This window comes from Salmo salar, chromosome 26 (assembly GCF_965601325.2).
Source record: "Salmo salar chromosome 26, fSalSal1, whole genome shotgun sequence".
Classification (NCBI taxonomy): domain Eukaryota; kingdom Metazoa; phylum Chordata; class Actinopteri; order Salmoniformes; family Salmonidae; genus Salmo; species Salmo salar.
Genome location: NC_138316.1, coordinates 30,819,766 through 30,839,707, shown reverse-complemented (window position 1 = coordinate 30,839,707; position 19,942 = coordinate 30,819,766).

The window sequence follows — 19,942 nt, the reverse complement described above, 5'->3', positions numbered from 1 at the left end:
ACTTCTACATCATTAACAGTAAGCCTAGAGGTCAACACTAGGACTTCTACATCATTAACAGTAAGCCTAGAGGTCAACAATAGGACTTCTACATCATTAACAGTAAGCCTAGAGGTCAACAATAGGACTTCTACATCATTAACAGTAAACCTAGAGGTCAACAATAGGACTTCTACATCATTAACAGTAAGCCTAGAGGTCAACAATAGGACTTCTACATCATTAACAGTAAGCCTAGAGGTCAACAATAGGACTCCTACATCATTAACAGTAAGCCTAGAGGTCAACAATAGGACTTCTACATCATTAACAGTAAGCCTAGAGGTCAACAATAGGACTTCTACATCAGTAACAGTAAGCCTAGAGGTCAACAAAAGGACTTCTACATCATTAACAGTAAACCTAGAGGTCAACAATAGGACTTCTACATCATTAACAGTAAGCCTAGAGGTCAACAATAGGACTTCTACATCATTAACAGTAAGCCTAGAGGTCAACAATAGGACTTCTACATCATTAACAGTAAGCCTAGAGGTCAACAATAGGACTTCTACATCATTAACAGTAAACCTAGAGGTCAACAATAGGACTTCTACATCATTAACAGTAAGCCTAGAGGTCAACAATAGGACTTCTACATCATTAACAGTAAGCCTAGAGGTCAACAATAGGACTTCTACATCATTAACAGTAAGCCTAGAGGTCAACAATGTGACTTCTACATCAGTAACAGTAAGCCTAGAGGTCAACAATAGGACTTCTACATCATTAACATTAAGCCTAGAGGTCAACACTAGGACTTCTACATCATTAACAGTAAACCTAGAGGTCAACAATAGGACTTCTACATCATTAACAGTAAGCCTAGAGGTCAACACTAGGACTTCTACATCATTAACAGTAAGCCTAGAGGTCAACAATAGGACTTCTATATCATTAACAGTAAGCCTAGAGGTCAACAATAGGACTTCTACATCATTAACAGTAAGCCTAGAGGTCAACACTAGGACTTCTACATCATTAACAGTAAGCCTAGAGGTCAAGACTAGGACTTCTACATCATTAACAGTAAGCCTAGAGGTCAACAATAGGATATCTACATCATTAACAGTAAGCCTAGAGGTCAACAATAGGACTTCTACATCAGAAACAGTAATCCTAGAGGTCAACTCTAGGACTTCTACATCAGTAACAGTAAGCCTAGAGGTCAACAATAGGACTTCTACATCATTAACAGTAAGCCTAGAGGTCAACAATAGGACTTCTACATCATTAACAGTAAACCTAGAGGTCAACAATAGGACTTCTACATCATTAACAGTAAGCCTAGAGGTCAACAATAGGACTTCTACATCATTAACAGTAAGCCTAGAGGTCAACAATAGGACTTCTACATCATTAACAGTAAGCCTAGAGGTCAACAATGTGACTTCTACATCAGTAACAGTAAGCCTAGAGGTCAACAATAGGACTTCTACATCATTAACATTAAGCCTAGAGGTCAACACTAGGACTTCTACATCATTAACAGTAAACCTAGAGGTCAACAATAGGACTTCTACATCATTAACAGTAAGCCTAGAGGTCAACACTAGGACTTCTACATCATTAACAGTAAGCCTAGAGGTCAACAATAGGACTTCTATATCATTAACAGTAAGCCTAGAGGTCAACAATAGGACTTCTACATCATTAACAGTAAGCCTAGAGGTCAACACTAGGACTTCTACATCATTAACAGTAAGCCTAGAGGTCAAGACTAGGACTTCTACATCATTAACAGTAAGCCTAGAGGTCAACAATAGGATATCTACATCATTAACAGTAAGCCTAGAGGTCAACAATAGGACTTCTACATCAGAAACAGTAATCCTAGAGGTCAACTCTAGGACTTCTACATCAGTAACAGTAAGCCTAGAGGTCAACAATAGGACTTCTACATCATTAACAGTAAGCCTAGAGGTCAACACTAGGACTTCTACATCATTAACAGTAAGCCTAGAGGTCAACAATAGGACTTCTACATCATTAACAGTAAGCCTAGAGGTCAACAATAGGACTTCTACATCATTAACAGTAAACCTAGAGGTCAACAATAGGACTTCTACATCATTAACAGTAAGCCTAGAGGTTAACAATAGGACTTCTACATCATTAACAGTAAGCCTAGAGGTCAACAATAGGACTTCTACATCAGTAACAGTAAGCCTAGAGGTCAACAATAGGACTTCTACATCATTAACTGTAAGCCTAGAGGTCAACACTAGGACTTCTACATCATTAACAGTAAGCCTAGAGATCAACAATAGGACTTCTACATCATTAACAGTAAGCCTAGAGGTCAACAATAGGACTTCTACATCATTAAGAGTAAACCTAGAGGTCAACAATAGGACTTCTACATCATTAACAGTAAGCCTAGAGGTCAACAATAGGACTTCTACATCATTAACAGTAAGCCTAGAGGTCAACAATAGGACTTCTACATCATTAACAGTAAGCCTAGAGGTCAACACTAGGACTTCTACATCATTAACAGTAAGCCTAGAGGTCAACAATAGGACTTCTACATCATTAACAGTAAGCCTAGAGGTCAACACTAGGACTTCTACATCATTAACAGTAAACCTAGAGGTCAACAATAGGACTTCTACATCATTAACAGTAAGCCTAGAGGTCAACACTAGGACTTCTACATCATTAACAATAAGCCTAGAGGTCAACAATAGGACTTCTACATCATTAACAGTAAGCCTAGAGGTCAACACTAGGACTTCTACATCATTAACAGTAAGCCTAGAGGTCAACAATAGGACTTCTACATCATTAACAGTAAGCCTAGAGGTCAACAATAGGACTTCTACATCATTAACAGTAAACCTAGAGGTCAACAATAGGACTTCTACATCATTAACAGTAAGCCTAGAGGTCAACAATAGGACTTCTACATCATTAACAGTAAGCCTAGAGGTCAACAATAGGACTCCTACATCATTAACAGTAAGCCTAGAGGTCAACAATAGGACTTCTACATCATTAACAGTAAGCCTAGAGGTCAACAATAGGACTTCTACATCAGTAACAGTAAGCCTAGAGGTCAACAAAAGGACTTCTACATCATTAACAGTAAACCTAGAGGTCAACAATAGGACTTCTACATCATTAACAGTAAGCCTAGAGGTCAACAATAGGACTTCTACATCATTAACAGTAAGCCTAGAGGTCAACAATAGGACTTCTACATCATTAACAGTAAGCCTAGAGGTCAACAATAGGACTTCTACATCATTAACAGTAAACCTAGAGGTCAACAATAGGACTTCTACATCATTAACAGTAAGCCTAGAGGTCAACAATAGGACTTCTACATCATTAACAGTAAGCCTAGAGGTCAACAATAGGACTTCTACATCATTAACAGTAAGCCTAGAGGTCAACAATGTGACTTCTACATCAGTAACAGTAAGCCTAGAGGTCAACAATAGGACTTCTACATCATTAACATTAAGCCTAGAGGTCAACACTAGGACTTCTACATCATTAACAGTAAACCTAGAGGTCAACAATAGGACTTCTACATCATTAACAGTAAGCCTAGAGGTCAACACTAGGACTTCTACATCATTAACAGTAAGCCTAGAGGTCAACAATAGGACTTCTATATCATTAACAGTAAGCCTAGAGGTCAACAATAGGACTTCTACATCATTAACAGTAAGCCTAGAGGTCAACACTAGGACTTCTACATCATTAACAGTAAGCCTAGAGTTCAAGACTAGGACTTCTACATCATTAACAGTAAGCCTAGAGGTCAACAATAGGATATCTACATCATTAACAGTAAGCCTAGAGGTCAACAATAGGACTTCTACATCAGAAACAGTAATCCTAGAGGTCAACTCTAGGACTTCTACATCAGTAACAGTAAGCCTAGAGGTCAACAATAGGACTTCTACATCATTAACAGTAAGCCTAGAGGTCAACACTAGGACTTCTACATCATTAACAGTAAGCCTAGAGGTCAACAATAGGACTTCTACATCATTAACAGTAAGCCTATAGGTCAACAATAGGACTTCTACATCATTAACAGTAAACCTAGAGGTCAACAATAGGACTTCTACATCATTAACAGTAAGCCTAGAGGTCAACAATAGGACTTCTACATCATTAACAGTAAGCCTAGAGGTCAACAATAGGACTTCTACATCAGTAACAGTAAGCCTAGAGGTCAACAATAGGACTTCTACATCATTAACAGTAAGCCTAGAGGTCAACAATAGGATATCTACATCATTAACAGTAAGCCTAGAGGTCAACAATAGGACTTCTACATCAGAAACAGTAATCCTAGAGGTCAACTCTAGGACTTCTACATCAGTAACAGTAAGCCTAGAGGTCAACAATAGGACTTCTACATCATTAACAGTAAGCCTAGAGGTCAACACTAGGACTTCTACATCATTAACAGTAAGCCTAGAGGTCAACAATAGGACTTCTACATCATTAACAGTAAGCCTAGAGGTCAACAATAGGACTTCTACATCATTAACAGTAAACCTAGAGGTCAACAATAGGACTTCTACATCATTAACAGTAAGCCTAGAGGTCAACACTAGGACTTCTACATCATTAACAGTAAGCCTAGAGGTCAACACTAGGACTTCTACATCATTAACAGTAAGCCTAGAGGTCAACAATAGGATATCTACATCATTAACAGTAAGCCTAGAGGTCAACAATAGGACTTCTACATCAGAAACAGTAATCCTAGAGGTCAACACTAGGACTTCTACATCAGTAACAGTAAGCCTAGAGGTCAACACTAGGACTTCTACATCATTAACAGTAAGCCTAGAGATCAACAATAGGACTTCTACATCATTAACAGTAAGCCTAGAGGTCAACAATAGGACTTCTACATCATTAACAGTAAACCTAGAGGTCAACAATAGGACTTCTACATCATTACCAGTAAGCCTAGAGGTCAACAATAGGACTTCTACATCATTAACAGTAAGCCTAGAGGTCAACAATAGGACTTCTACATCATTAACAGTAAGCCTAGAGGTCAACAATAGGACTTCTACATCATTAACAGTAAGCCTAGAGGTCAACAATAGGACTTCTACATCATTAACAGTAAGCCTAGAGGTCAACAATAGGACTTCTACATCAGTAACAGTAAGCCTAGAGGTCAACAATAGGACTTCTACATCATTAACAGTAAACCTAGAGGTCAACAATAGGACTTCTACATCATTAACAGTAAGCCTAGATGTCAACACTAGGACTTCTACATCATTAACAGTAAGCCTAGAGGTCAACACTAGGACTTCTACATCATTAACAGTAAGCCTAGAGGTCAACACTAGGACTTCTACATCATTAACAGTAAGCCTAGAGATCAACAATAGGACTTCTACATCATTAACAGTAAGCCTAGAGGTCAACAATAGGACTTCTACATCATTAAGAGTAAACCTAGAGGTCAACAATAGGACTTCTACATCATTAACAGTAAGCCTAGAGGTCAACAATAGGACTTCTACATCATTAACAGTAAGCCTAGAGGTCAACAATAGGACTTCTACATCATTAACAGTAAGCCTAGAGGTCAACACTAGGACTTCTACATCATTAACAGTAAGCCTAGAGGTCAACACTAGGACTTCTACATCATTAACAGTAAGCCTAGAGGTCAACAATAGGATATCTACATCATTAACAGTAAGCCTAGAGGTCAACAATAGGACTTCTACATCATTAAGAGTAAACCTAGAGGTCAACAATAGGACTTCTACATCATTAACAGTAAGCCTAGAGGTCAACAATAGGACTTCTACATCATTAACAGTAAGCCTAGAGGTCAACAATAGGACTTCTACATCATTAACAGTAAGCCTAGAGGTCAACACTAGGACTTCTACATCATTAACAGTAAGCCTAGAGGTCAACACTAGGACTTCTACATCATTAACAGTAAGCCTAGAGGTCAACAATAGGATATCTACATCATTAACAGTAAGCCTAGAGGTCAACAATAGGACTTCTACATCAGAAACAGTAATCCTAGAGGTCAACACTAGGACTTCTACATCAGTAACAGTAAGCCTAGAGGTCAACACTAGGACTTCTACATCATTAACAGTAAGCCTAGAGATCAACAATAGGACTTCTACATCATTAACAGTAAGCCTAGAGGTCAACAATAGGACTTCTACATCATTAACAGTAAACCTAGAGGTCAACAATAGGACTTCTACATCATTACCAGTAAGCCTAGAGGTCAACAATAGGACTTCTACATCATTAACAGTAAGCCTAGAGGTCAACAATAGGACTTCTACATCATTAACAGTAAGCCTAGAGGTCAACAATAGGACTTCTACATCATTAACAGTAAGCCTAGAGGTCAACAATAGGACTTCTACATCATTAACAGTAAGCCTAGAGGTCAACAATAGGACTTCTACATCAGTAACAGTAAGCCTAGAGGTCAACAAAAGGACTTCTACATCATTAACAGTAAACCTAGAGGTCAACAATAGGACTTCTACATCATTAACAGTAAGCCTAGAGGTCAACAATAGGACTTCTACATCATTAACAGTAAGCCTAGAGGTCAACAATAGGACTTCTACATCATTAACAGTAAGCCTAGAGGTCAACAATAGGACTTCTACATCATTAACAGTAAACCTAGAGGTCAACAATAGGACTTCTACATCATTAACAGTAAGCCTAGAGGTCAACAATAGGACTTCTACATCATTAACAGTAAGCCTAGAGGTCAACAATAGGACTTCTACATCATTAACAGTAAGCCTAGAGGTCAACAATGTGACTTCTACATCAGTAACAGTAAGCCTAGAGGTCAACAATAGGACTTCTACATCATTAACATTAAGCCTAGAGGTCAACACTAGGACTTCTACATCATTAACAGTAAACCTAGAGGTCAACAATAGGACTTCTACATCATTAACAGTAAGCCTAGAGGTCAACACTAGGACTTCTACATCATTAACAGTAAGCCTAGAGGTCAACAATAGGACTTCTATATCATTAACAGTAAGCCTAGAGGTCAACAATAGGACTTCTACATCATTAACAGTAAGCCTAGAGGTCAACACTAGGACTTCTACATCATTAACAGTAAGCCTAGAGGTCAAGACTAGGACTTCTACATCATTAACAGTAAGCCTAGAGGTCAACAATAGGATATCTACATCATTAACAGTAAGCCTAGAGGTCAACAATAGGACTTCTACATCAGAAACAGTAATCCTAGAGGTCAACTCTAGGACTTCTACATCAGTAACAGTAAGCCTAGAGGTCAACAATAGGACTTCTACATCATTAACAGTAAGCCTAGAGGTCAACACTAGGACTTCTACATCATTAACAGTAAGCCTAGAGGTCAACAATAGGACTTCTACATCATTAACAGTAAGCCTAGAGGTCAACAATAGGACTTCTACATCATTAACAGTAAACCTAGAGGTCAACAATAGGACTTCTACATCATTAACAGTAAGCCTAGAGGTTAACAATAGGACTTCTACATCATTAACAGTAAGCCTAGAGGTCAACAATAGGACTTCTACATCAGTAACAGTAAGCCTAGAGGTCAACAATAGGACTTCTACATCATTAACAGTAAGCCTAGAGGTCAACACTAGGACTTCTACATCATTAACAGTAAGCCTAGAGATCAACAATAGGACTTCTACATCATTAACAGTAAGCCTAGAGGTCAACAATAGGACTTCTACATCATTAAGAGTAAACCTAGAGGTCAACAATAGGACTTCTACATCATTAACAGTAAGCCTAGAGGTCAACAATAGGACTTCTACATCATTAACAGTAAGCCTAGAGGTCAACAATAGGACTTCTACATCATTAACAGTAAGCCTAGAGGTCAACACTAGGACTTCTACATCATTAACAGTAAGCCTAGAGGTCAACAATAGGACTTCTACATCATTAACAGTAAGCCTAGAGGTCAACACTAGGACTTCTACATCATTAACAGTAAACCTAGAGGTCAACAATAGGACTTCTACATCATTAACAGTAAGCCTAGAGGTCAACACTAGGACTTCTACATCATTAACAATAAGCCTAGAGGTCAACAATAGGACTTCTACATCATTAACAGTAAGCCTAGAGGTCAACACTAGGACTTCTACATCATTAACAGTAAGCCTAGAGGTCAACAATAGGACTTCTACATCATTAACAGTAAGCCTAGAGGTCAACAATAGGACTTCTACATCATTAACAGTAAACCTAGAGGTCAACAATAGGACTTCTACATCATTAACAGTAAGCCTAGAGGTCAACAATAGGACTTCTACATCATTAACAGTAAGCCTAGAGGTCAACAATAGGACTCCTACATCATTAACAGTAAGCCTAGAGGTCAACAATAGGACTTCTACATCATTAACAGTAAGCCTAGAGGTCAACAATAGGACTTCTACATCAGTAACAGTAAGCCTAGAGGTCAACAAAAGGACTTCTACATCATTAACAGTAAACCTAGAGGTCAACAATAGGACTTCTACATCATTAACAGTAAGCCTAGAGGTCAACAATAGGACTTCTACATCATTAACAGTAAGCCTAGAGGTCAACAATAGGACTTCTACATCATTAACAGTAAGCCTAGAGGTCAACAATAGGACTTCTACATCATTAACAGTAAACCTAGAGGTCAACAATAGGACTTCTACATCATTAACAGTAAGCCTAGAGGTCAACAATAGGACTTCTACATCATTAACAGTAAGCCTAGAGGTCAACAATAGGACTTCTACATCATTAACAGTAAGCCTAGAGGTCAACAATGTGACTTCTACATCAGTAACAGTAAGCCTAGAGGTCAACAATAGGACTTCTACATCATTAACATTAAGCCTAGAGGTCAACACTAGGACTTCTACATCATTAACAGTAAACCTAGAGGTCAACAATAGGACTTCTACATCATTAACAGTAAGCCTAGAGGTCAACACTAGGACTTCTACATCATTAACAGTAAGCCTAGAGGTCAACAATAGGACTTCTATATCATTAACAGTAAGCCTAGAGGTCAACAATAGGACTTCTACATCATTAACAGTAAGCCTAGAGGTCAACACTAGGACTTCTACATCATTAACAGTAAGCCTAGAGGTCAAGACTAGGACTTCTACATCATTAACAGTAAGCCTAGAGGTCAACAATAGGATATCTACATCATTAACAGTAAGCCTAGAGGTCAACAATAGGACTTCTACATCATTAACAGTAAACCTAGAGGTCAACAATAGGACTTCTACATCATTAACAGTAAGCCTAGAGGTCAACAATGTGACTTCTACATCAGTAACAGTAAGCCTAGAGGTCAACAATAGGACTTCTACATCATTAACATTAAGCCTAGAGGTCAACACTAGGACTTCTACATCATTAACAGTAAACCTAGAGGTCAACAATAGGACTTCTACATCATTAACAGTAAGCCTAGAGGTCAACACTAGGACTTCTACATCATTAACAGTAAGCCTAGAGGTCAACAATAGGACTTCTATATCATTAACAGTAAGCCTAGAGGTCAACAATAGGACTTCTACATCATTAACAGTAAGCCTAGAGGTCAACACTAGGACTTCTACATCATTAACAGTAAGCCTAGAGGTCAAGACTAGGACTTCTACATCATTAACAGTAAGCCTAGAGGTCAACAATAGGATATCTACATCATTAACAGTAAGCCTAGAGGTCAACAATAGGACTTCTACATCAGAAACAGTAATCCTAGAGGTCAACTCTAGGACTTCTACATCAGTAACAGTAAGCCTAGAGGTCAACAATAGGACTTCTACATCATTAACAGTAAGCCTAGAGGTCAACACTAGGACTTCTACATCATTAACAGTAAGCCTAGAGGTCAACAATAGGACTTCTACATCATTAACAGTAAGCCTAGAGGTCAACAATAGGACTTCTACATCATTAACAGTAAGCCTAGAGGTCAACAATAGGACTTCTACATCATTAACAGTAAGCCTAGAGGTCAACAATAGGACTTCTACATCATTAACAGTAAGCCTAGAGGTCAACAATAGGACTTCTACATCAGTAACAGTAAGCCTAGAGGTCAACAATAGGACTTCTACATCATTAACAGTAAGCCTAGAGGTCAACAATAGGATATCTACATCATTAACAGTAAGCCTAGAGGTCAACAATAGGACTTCTACATCAGAAACAGTAATCCTAGAGGTCAACTCTAGGACTTCTACATCAGTAACAGTAAGCCTAGAGGTCAACAATAGGACTTCTACATCATTAACAGTAAGCCTAGAGGTCAACACTAGGACTTCTACATCATTAACAGTAAGCCTAGAGGTCAACAATAGGACTTCTACATCATTAACAGTAAGCCTAGAGGTCAACAATAGGACTTCTACATCATTAACAGTAAACCTAGAGGTCAACAATAGGACTTCTACATCATTAACAGTAAGCCTAGAGGTCAACAATAGGACTTCTACATCATTAACAGTAAGCCTAGAGGTCAACAATAGGACTTCTACATCAGTAACAGTAAGCCTAGAGGTCAACAATAGGACTTCTACATCATTAACAGTAAGCCTAGAGGTCAACACTAGGACTTCTACATCATTAACAGTAAGCCTAGAGATCAACAATAGGACTTCTACATCATTAACAGTAAGCCTAGAGGTCAACAATAGGACTTCTACATCATTAAGAGTAAACCTAGAGGTCAACAATAGGACTTCTACATCATTAACAGTAAGCCTAGAGGTCAACAATAGGACTTCTACATCATTAACAGTAAGCCTAGAGGTCAACAATAGGACTTCTACATCATTAACAGTAAGCCTAGAGGTCAACACTAGGACTTCTACATCATTAACAGTAAGCCTAGAGGTCAACACTAGGACTTCTACATCATTAACAGTAAGCCTAGAGGTCAACAATAGGATATCTACATCATTAACAGTAAGCCTAGAGGTCAACAATAGGACTTCTACATCAGAAACAGTAATCCTAGAGGTCAACACTAGGACTTCTACATCAGTAACAGTAAGCCTAGAGGTCAACACTAGGACTTCTACATCATTAACAGTAAGCCTAGAGATCAACAATAGGACTTCTACATCATTAACAGTAAGCCTAGAGGTCAACAATAGGACTTCTACATCATTAACAGTAAACCTAGAGGTCAACAATAGGACTTCTACATCATTACCAGTAAGCCTAGAGGTCAACAATAGGACTTCTACATCATTAACAGTAAGCCTAGAGGTCAACAATAGGACTTCTACATCATTAACAGTAAGCCTAGAGGTCAACAATAGGACTTCTACATCATTAACAGTAAGCCTAGAGGTCAACAATAGGACTTCTACATCATTAACAGTAAGCCTAGAGGTCAACAATAGGACTTCTACATCAGTAACAGTAAGCCTAGAGGTCAACAATAGGACTTCTACATCATTAACAGTAAACCTAGAGGTCAACAATAGGACTTCTACATCATTAACAGTAAGCCTAGATGTCAACACTAGGACTTCTACATCATTAACAGTAAGCCTAGAGGTCAACACTAGGACTTCTACATCATTAACAGTAAGCCTAGAGGTCAACACTAGGACTTCTACATCATTAACAGTAAGCCTAGAGATCAACAATAGGACTTCTACATCATTAACAGTAAGCCTAGAGGTCAACAATAGGACTTCTACATCATTAAGAGTAAACCTAGAGGTCAACAATAGGACTTCTACATCATTAACAGTAAGCCTAGAGGTCAACAATAGGACTTCTACATCATTAACAGTAAGCCTAGAGGTCAACAATAGGACTTCTACATCATTAACAGTAAGCCTAGAGGTCAACACTAGGACTTCTACATCATTAACAGTAAGCCTAGAGGTCAACACTAGGACTTCTACATCATTAACAGTAAGCCTAGAGGTCAACAATAGGATATCTACATCATTAACAGTAAGCCTAGAGGTCAACAATAGGACTTCTACATCATTAAGAGTAAACCTAGAGGTCAACAATAGGACTTCTACATCATTAACAGTAAGCCTAGAGGTCAACAATAGGACTTCTACATCATTAACAGTAAGCCTAGAGGTCAACAATAGGACTTCTACATCATTAACAGTAAGCCTAGAGGTCAACACTAGGACTTCTACATCATTAACAGTAAGCCTAGAGGTCAACACTAGGACTTCTACATCATTAACAGTAAGCCTAGAGGTCAACAATAGGATATCTACATCATTAACAGTAAGCCTAGAGGTCAACAATAGGACTTCTACATCAGAAACAGTAATCCTAGAGGTCAACACTAGGACTTCTACATCAGTAACAGTAAGCCTAGAGGTCAACACTAGGACTTCTACATCATTAACAGTAAGCCTAGAGATCAACAATAGGACTTCTACATCATTAACAGTAAGCCTAGAGGTCAACAATAGGACTTCTACATCATTAACAGTAAACCTAGAGGTCAACAATAGGACTTCTACATCATTACCAGTAAGCCTAGAGGTCAACAATAGCCTAGATGTCAATCGGTGTTTAGTGTAAATCCCATGTCACAACTTTAAGTTAAAGATGCAGTCTGGGATCTTATGCACAACAAATTTGTAACATATTGTATGAATTGGATTCCTAACATAATATACGAACTGCAAAAACAATTCTACAACATATCATACGAAATGGATGACGTAATACACAATTGGATGACGTACTGTAGTACCTAAACGTGAGCACTACTTTCAAAACTACTGTCTGAAATTATACAAAAGTTCTGGAGCATCACTTGAATGTTACGTGAGCGTTACTAACCCATTGATCAAAATGTTGTTCATTGTTGTTCTCGCCATTCTCCACCCACGACTCCTAATTGGTCAATGGTCACTGCGGACATAGGAAAGCAATTGCATACTCCTCGAGTCCTCTCTCCTTGCCTCCTTCTCAAAACCCATTGGAGGCGAAGGTCAGAGGGGCGGGACCTCTGGCATTCTCATCCAATGGGTTTTGAGAAGGAGATGAGGAAAGAGGAAAGAGGACACAATGAGTATGCAATTGAGATATTCCCATAGTCTGCTGCCAGAACAAAAAACAGATGCGCAGTTCTAAATTAACCACTAGATGGAGGCATTTACATACACTTTATCATGTTAAAACCACACATCTGTTAGAGAAGAAAGGGTTTACTCACTCAACCACAGAGTATCTTTGACTCAACTCAACATGTATAGCAGTTAGATAGTAATATTTCATTGAACTAGAAAATCTGGGACTTTTAAGAGGAACTTACCAATATGACCAATAACGCTCCTCGTTGACATTACAGAGCAGTGCAGTCAGGAGCTGATAATGAACAATAGATGGAGATCATGGTGTTATCCAGTATTAATATGTTTCATTCAGTAAAGAGTTATTGATAACATAACACAGCCTGGGGAAATTACTATTCAGAAGATGAAGGACTGGGAATCTAGGAAAGGTCTAAATGTCACTGGATCATATTGGTTGTCATTGTTTTCTTAAATGAAATGGAACCTATACTTCAACATACAATACATAAGAGAAAGTCATGACAAAAGTAACAGGTCTACATCATAGCTGTGATTTGTCAGTTGATAACTGTCAACATGATGTCTGTTGCCCTAGAACGATGCATGAAGAGTGTCTACTACCCAGATGCAATTTCTCCATCTCTCTCTCTCACACACACACCTCCAGATGAATGATGGGAACCAGGGCGCTTCATTAAAAGCCTGCTGTTAGACAGACCGTGATTGCCAGCTGTGATTTCCACCTTCAATTGGATTTAACCTTTTCAAATGTACAGAGCCCATTTAATTTTAATAACAATTAAAATCAATTAAATCACATTGTTGTTGTCTTGTCTGGTGTTGTTTTTCTCCTACTCTCTCTCTCTCTCTTTCTCAGTCTGTTCTGCATCTCTCTCAATATTGCCGTATCCATTCCAACCCTACCCGGGGGTAAACCTGTCTGGTTAGATTGCAGGCGATCAGTGTTTGTAATCGGGTTTGGTCTCCTCTCCTGCAGAGATGTGGCTGGTCATTGGGGCTGTGGCTGGACCGAGCGGTCAGACAGATGAGAGGCCTCAGTGCTGGCCAGAGCCATAAAGAAAAGGTCATCCCTGACAGCAACAACAGGCTAATTGACACGCTGCAATCGAATGGCTTTTATTTATCTCACCAGGTAGGTAGGAGGAGTCAGATGGGCGCGTGTTCTCCTTTGCGCTGACGGCTTAATAATACAGACAACAAACACTGAAAGATGAACTTATGTGTGTTTCACCCTTTTCATGCCTGGAGTTTCCCACTAAGAACATATGTGCCGAGTGTCTCTCAATTAGTCTAGATGGGTGCTATACACTGTAAGTAGTAGGACCCTCCCTTGATTGTAAAGGACAGTGACCTAGTGTCTATCTGAGTGTATACACGTGTTGATTCATGTGTTGATATTTAAGATGGAGCCTAGGAGGTGCTGTACATCTATGCCCCCCTACAGAGTCCACCACCCCCCAGTCAGGCATTGCACATAGAGGTGTGACATAGAGTCACCTCAAAAATGATTGACACCCTTGATAAAGATGAGCAAAAAAGACTGTATAAAATAAATGATATAAATACTGAGCTATATTGTACGCTCAACAAACATTTTAAAATTATATAATTTTTTACTAATACAATTGCTCAGGAAATATATTTTGTTTAACAAAATAATCAATAAAATTATTCTCAAAAAGAATTCTCGGCGCATACATTGAGTGTACAAAACATTAAGAACAGCTGCTGTTTCCATGACAGACATGACAGAGCCAGGCTCACTGGTTTGTGTGAAGAACTGCAACGCTGCTGCAACGCTGCTGGGTTTTTCACGCTCAATGGTTACGTTTTTTATTTTACCCCTTTTTCTTCCCAATTTCGTGGTATCCAATTGGTAGTTACAGTCCTGTCTCATCACTGCAACTCCCGTACGGACTCGGGAGAGGCGAAGGTCGAGAGCAGTGCATACTTGAAACACAACCCAACCAAGCCACACTGCTTCTTGACACAATGTCCACTTAACCCGGAAGCCAGCCGCATCAATGTGTCGGAGGAAACACCGCACACCTGGTGACTGTGTTAGCGTGCACTGTGCCTGGCCCGTCACAGGAGTTGCTAGTGCGCGATGGGACAAGGACATCCCTGCCGGCCAAACCCTCCCCTAACCCGGACGACGCTGGGAAATTGTGTGCCGCCCCATGGGTCTCCCGGTCGCGGCCGGCTGCGACAGAACATGGACTCGAACCCAGAATCTCTAGCGGCACAGCTAGCACTGCGATGCAGTGCCTTAGACCACCGTGCCACTCGGGAGGCCCTCAACAGTTTTTGATAGTATTTTTTTATCCAAATAATTTTGGAGTTGACTGTATCTGTAGGGTCTTTTTACTCTTCCAGCTGACACCCAGTCACCCTTGGCTGTAGCATGGCTGACTCTGGCACAGTTCCCCCAGTTTACCATTCAGCTCTCTGGGAGTTTCAGGGAGTGCCTCAACACCACATTGTTGGCACTTACTAGTTCCTCCAGTTAGCTTAAACTGGCAGATGACATCTTGTTGATTTTCTCAATTCTATTATTTTCTCCAAAAAGATAAACAAAATCTTGTTCGACGGTTTTCCAGAATAATAACAAAGTTCTGGACAAAGAAAAATATTTTTGGAGAAAGTTTTGAACATCAATGGCCAACCAACCGATATTTGGTTGTGCACGGTTGTTTTCCAACTCATTGTATAATTTCACAACCCTGGGATAGAGTGTGTGTGATTTGTTTCCAGACATCTGGAGCGGGATAGAGAGTATTCCTGAGCTCTAGCTCAAGTGTGGGTCAGCTTGCTCTTTGGTTGGAAAAGAGGATCCATAATGGGGTGAAAGTGGCCAGAGAAGGTGGGAGACAGCTGGCAGAGGAAGGTTTGTTAGGTAGGCCAGTTATTAGTTTGTTACGAACCAATAAGTAGCCTACGGATATTGTTGCACTCACTTTCTGTAGGGGTCCTAGGCCTAGTTACATGGTCTGTAACCTGAATGAATGTGTGCATTTATGTGAGAAATCAGCGTATGCGCCTAGGTGTTGAAGATACATGTGCCCAGGGAGACAGCAACCTAAACTTGGTCCAGGGCCAGCTCTGTCCACCTTGACCTCTTGGTTGGCCAGTCAAAGCAGATTATTATTTGTTCACATGGTGAGGAAACATAAATATGTACAAAAGGGAAACTACAGGCATGCCCAAACTAAAGACTATAAAACCAACAAAGGGCCTCCTGCCCACCAAACCAATCAGCAGCCTCACGGCACTCCAAGCAGGCACTCTGGCTGATTATTGATTACATGTCTGATTACTGAGCACAGACACAGGTCACCTTCCCCTGCTCAGATGTTGCATCCATCAACCAATGGTTGCGTGCCATCAACTGTGCCAGTCGGGCACCAGATTGCTACAACATATGATGTGGTTAGCTGATACGTAAAATAGCTATGCAGGCGTTGTAAGATCTGACATGCGTCAGCAACATCTGGGCAGAGGAATGCGCCCGCACTGTAAACACCAACCCATGTCCCCTTGTCAATCAATCTTATTGTTTGATTGATAGGAAATTGAAGTTGATTTATAGGATATTCTGCTTGATTACTAGGGAATTATTAATGTATTTGCTAGATTTTTTATTTTTTTTTATTTTGGGGAAGTGGTAAATTAGGCTTTACACCGATTTATCAATCACTCTAACCATCTTTTCTCTGTGACGCCAAATAGCATTCCACACCAACCAATAAACCCTGCTTCAAATTAGTTACACAGCTGATCCTATTGTCACTATGAAGAGCTTTTGTGCATCTCTGATTGGTGATTCATTTGTATGTCTCTTAGAAGCAGCTGAAACTGGATGAAAAGTCCTATTATTAATTGTCAATTGATCAAATGACAGTTGTAGGGAGCTTTTTCTTCTCACTGTGTGGGTGGGTATCTGACTCAGTAAGACTTAACATTGCTGGGGTACTTAAATCTCTTCACATCTGTAGGTCACACGGAGAGGCTTATAGGCACAAAGGAAATTCACCAAAATATGAACCAGAGGATTTCTAAAAGAAGCTGAAGTGTAAAGTAGAGTATGATGTTTGAGACAGAGTGTTTAGAGCCAACACACACATCCTAAGGAGCCCCTCAGAAATCTAATTTGACCTGACTGCTTGTGCCATTCTCCTGGTATGATGACTACCCAGCCAGGCTACATATATGCACATGGTACAGTGCTGTCCTACATAAGGGATGTTCAGGGACATTAACAGGGCTCAACGCTGGTAATGACAGCTTGCACTAGGTCTCGTCAGGCACATTGTGTACTTCCATAGATCAGGGCCTAAATTATAAAATGTGCTCAGCGTGGAGTCAGTTCTTCAAAGTGAGGACATACAATTTAGAACATGTGCATAAGCATCTACTGTATATAAAATAAATCACATATAGACTACCGGTCAAAAGTTTGGACACACCTACTCATTCAAGGGTTTTTCTTTCTTTTTTACCATTTTCTACATTGCAGAATAATAGTGAAGACATCAAAACTATGAAATAACACATATGGAATCATGTAGTAACCAAAAAAAAGCGTTAAACAAATCAATATATATTTTATATTTGAGATTCTTCAAAGTAGCCACCATGCCTTGATGACAGCTTTGCACACTCTTGACCGGTAGTGTAAATGAATACATTATAACACATTTTATTTGTAAATCTAATTCAAAATCAAAAGAAAATGCACATTTCCACATCATGTTCTGTTAATAAATTACAATATTGGTGTAAATTTCACACAATGATCAAATCTATGCATGAGAACATTTTAGAAATTATAGAATTCTATAAACAAGATTTTCAAACCCAACCCAACCACCTACTGGAGAAATACTAAAAGAGCAAATGTTCTATAACCTGTAGGTAGGTAGGACTGGGTTCTGAACGGAGAGTTCAGAGATTCTGCTCTTTTATATAACCTGTATGGAATATGGTATATACAGTTGAAGTCGGAAGTTTACATACACCTTAGCCAAATACATTTAAACTCAGTTTTTCACAATTCCTGATATTTAATCCAAGTAAAGATGCCCTGTCTTAGGTCAGTTAGGATCACCACTTCATTTTAAGAATGTGAAATGTCAGAATGATAGTAGAGAGAATGATTTATTTCAGCTTTTATTTCTTTCATCACATTCCCAGTGGGTTAGAAGTTTACATTCACTCAATTAGTATTTGGTAGCATTGCCTTTCAATTGTTTACCTTGGGTCAAACATTTCGAGTAGCCTTCCACAAGCTTCCCACAATAAGTTGGGTGAATTTTGGCCCATTCCTCCTGACAGAGCTGGTGTAACTGAGTCAGGTCTGTAGGCCTCCTTGCTCGCACAGGCTTTTTTAGTTCTGCCCACAAATGTTCTATAGGATTGAGGTCAGGGCTTTGTGATGGCAACTCCAATACCTTGACTTTGTTGTCCTTAAGCCATTTTGCCACAACTTTGGAAGTATGCTTGGGGTCATTGTCCATTTGGAAGACCCATTTGCGACCAAGCTTTAACTTCCTGACAGATGTCTTGAGATGTTGCTTCAATATATCCACATCATTTTCCTTCCACATGATGCCATCTATTTTGTGAAGTGCAGCAGTCCCTCCTGCAGCAAAGCACCCCCACAACATGATGCTGCCACCCCCATGCTTCACGGTTGGGATGGTGTTCTTCGGCTTGCAAGCATCCCCCTTTTTCCTCCAAACATAATGATGTTCATTATGGCCAAACAGTTCTATTTTTGTTTCATCAGACCAGAAGACATTTCTCCAAAAAGTACAATCTTTGTCCCCATGTGCAGTTGCAAACCGTAGTCTGGCTTTTTTTATGGTGGTTTTGGAGCAGTGGCTTCTTCTTTGCTGAGTGGGAAGTGTTTTACTGTGGATATAGATACTTTTGTACCTGTTTCCTCCAGCATCTTCACAAGGTCCTTTGCTGTTGTTCTAGGATTGATTTGCACTTTTCGCACCAAAGTACGTTCATCTCTAGGAGACAGAACGCGTCTCCTCCTGAGCGGTATGATGGCTAAACTTCCCACTTCAACTGTACTTGGCCTGTAGGTTTCTCACAAATTGGGATATGGTGAGAGGAATGGGCAGGGTAAATGCAAATGAAATACTGTAGTATTTACTCTAGTAAATAAAAATGTGTTTTGCGGACTATAGTGTAGTATTTAGTTTAGTATTTAATACAATGTTTTTTGGGGATAATACTGTAGTATTTACTATAGTATTCTACAGTATACTGCAAAATTCTATACTAAGTTGTTCACATGATCGAGGGATATTATTGTGTAGTATAGTATTCTACATTATACTACAGTTAACTACAGAATTCTATAGTAAGTACTGTAGTATTCCATAGTAAACTTTAGTATTATTTAATGTGGGCTAAATCTATAAAGAAACAAAGTGCTGTAGCCTAAGTTCATATTACAAGTGCATGGAAATCAACTTGAATGCCTTTGGCAATATAACTTTGGCAATGCATTCAGTACAATATGAAACATAAGAACATGGTACTTAAGAAACCACTAATTTCATTTAATCTCAAAACATATTGAAAACAGTCCTACTCATGACCTACTCATCCTAGCTCAAACAACATTTCTCCACTCTCTTCCCTGAGTCACTTGGACTGAGCCTGAATGACCAGGACCTGCCTCTGCTCTTTCCAGGGTTAAGAGATGGGGTGGTCCTCTGATGGCAGGGCAGGCCTGGAAGATGGAGAGCGTTGTGGACAGAGAGCACAGGGGTCCC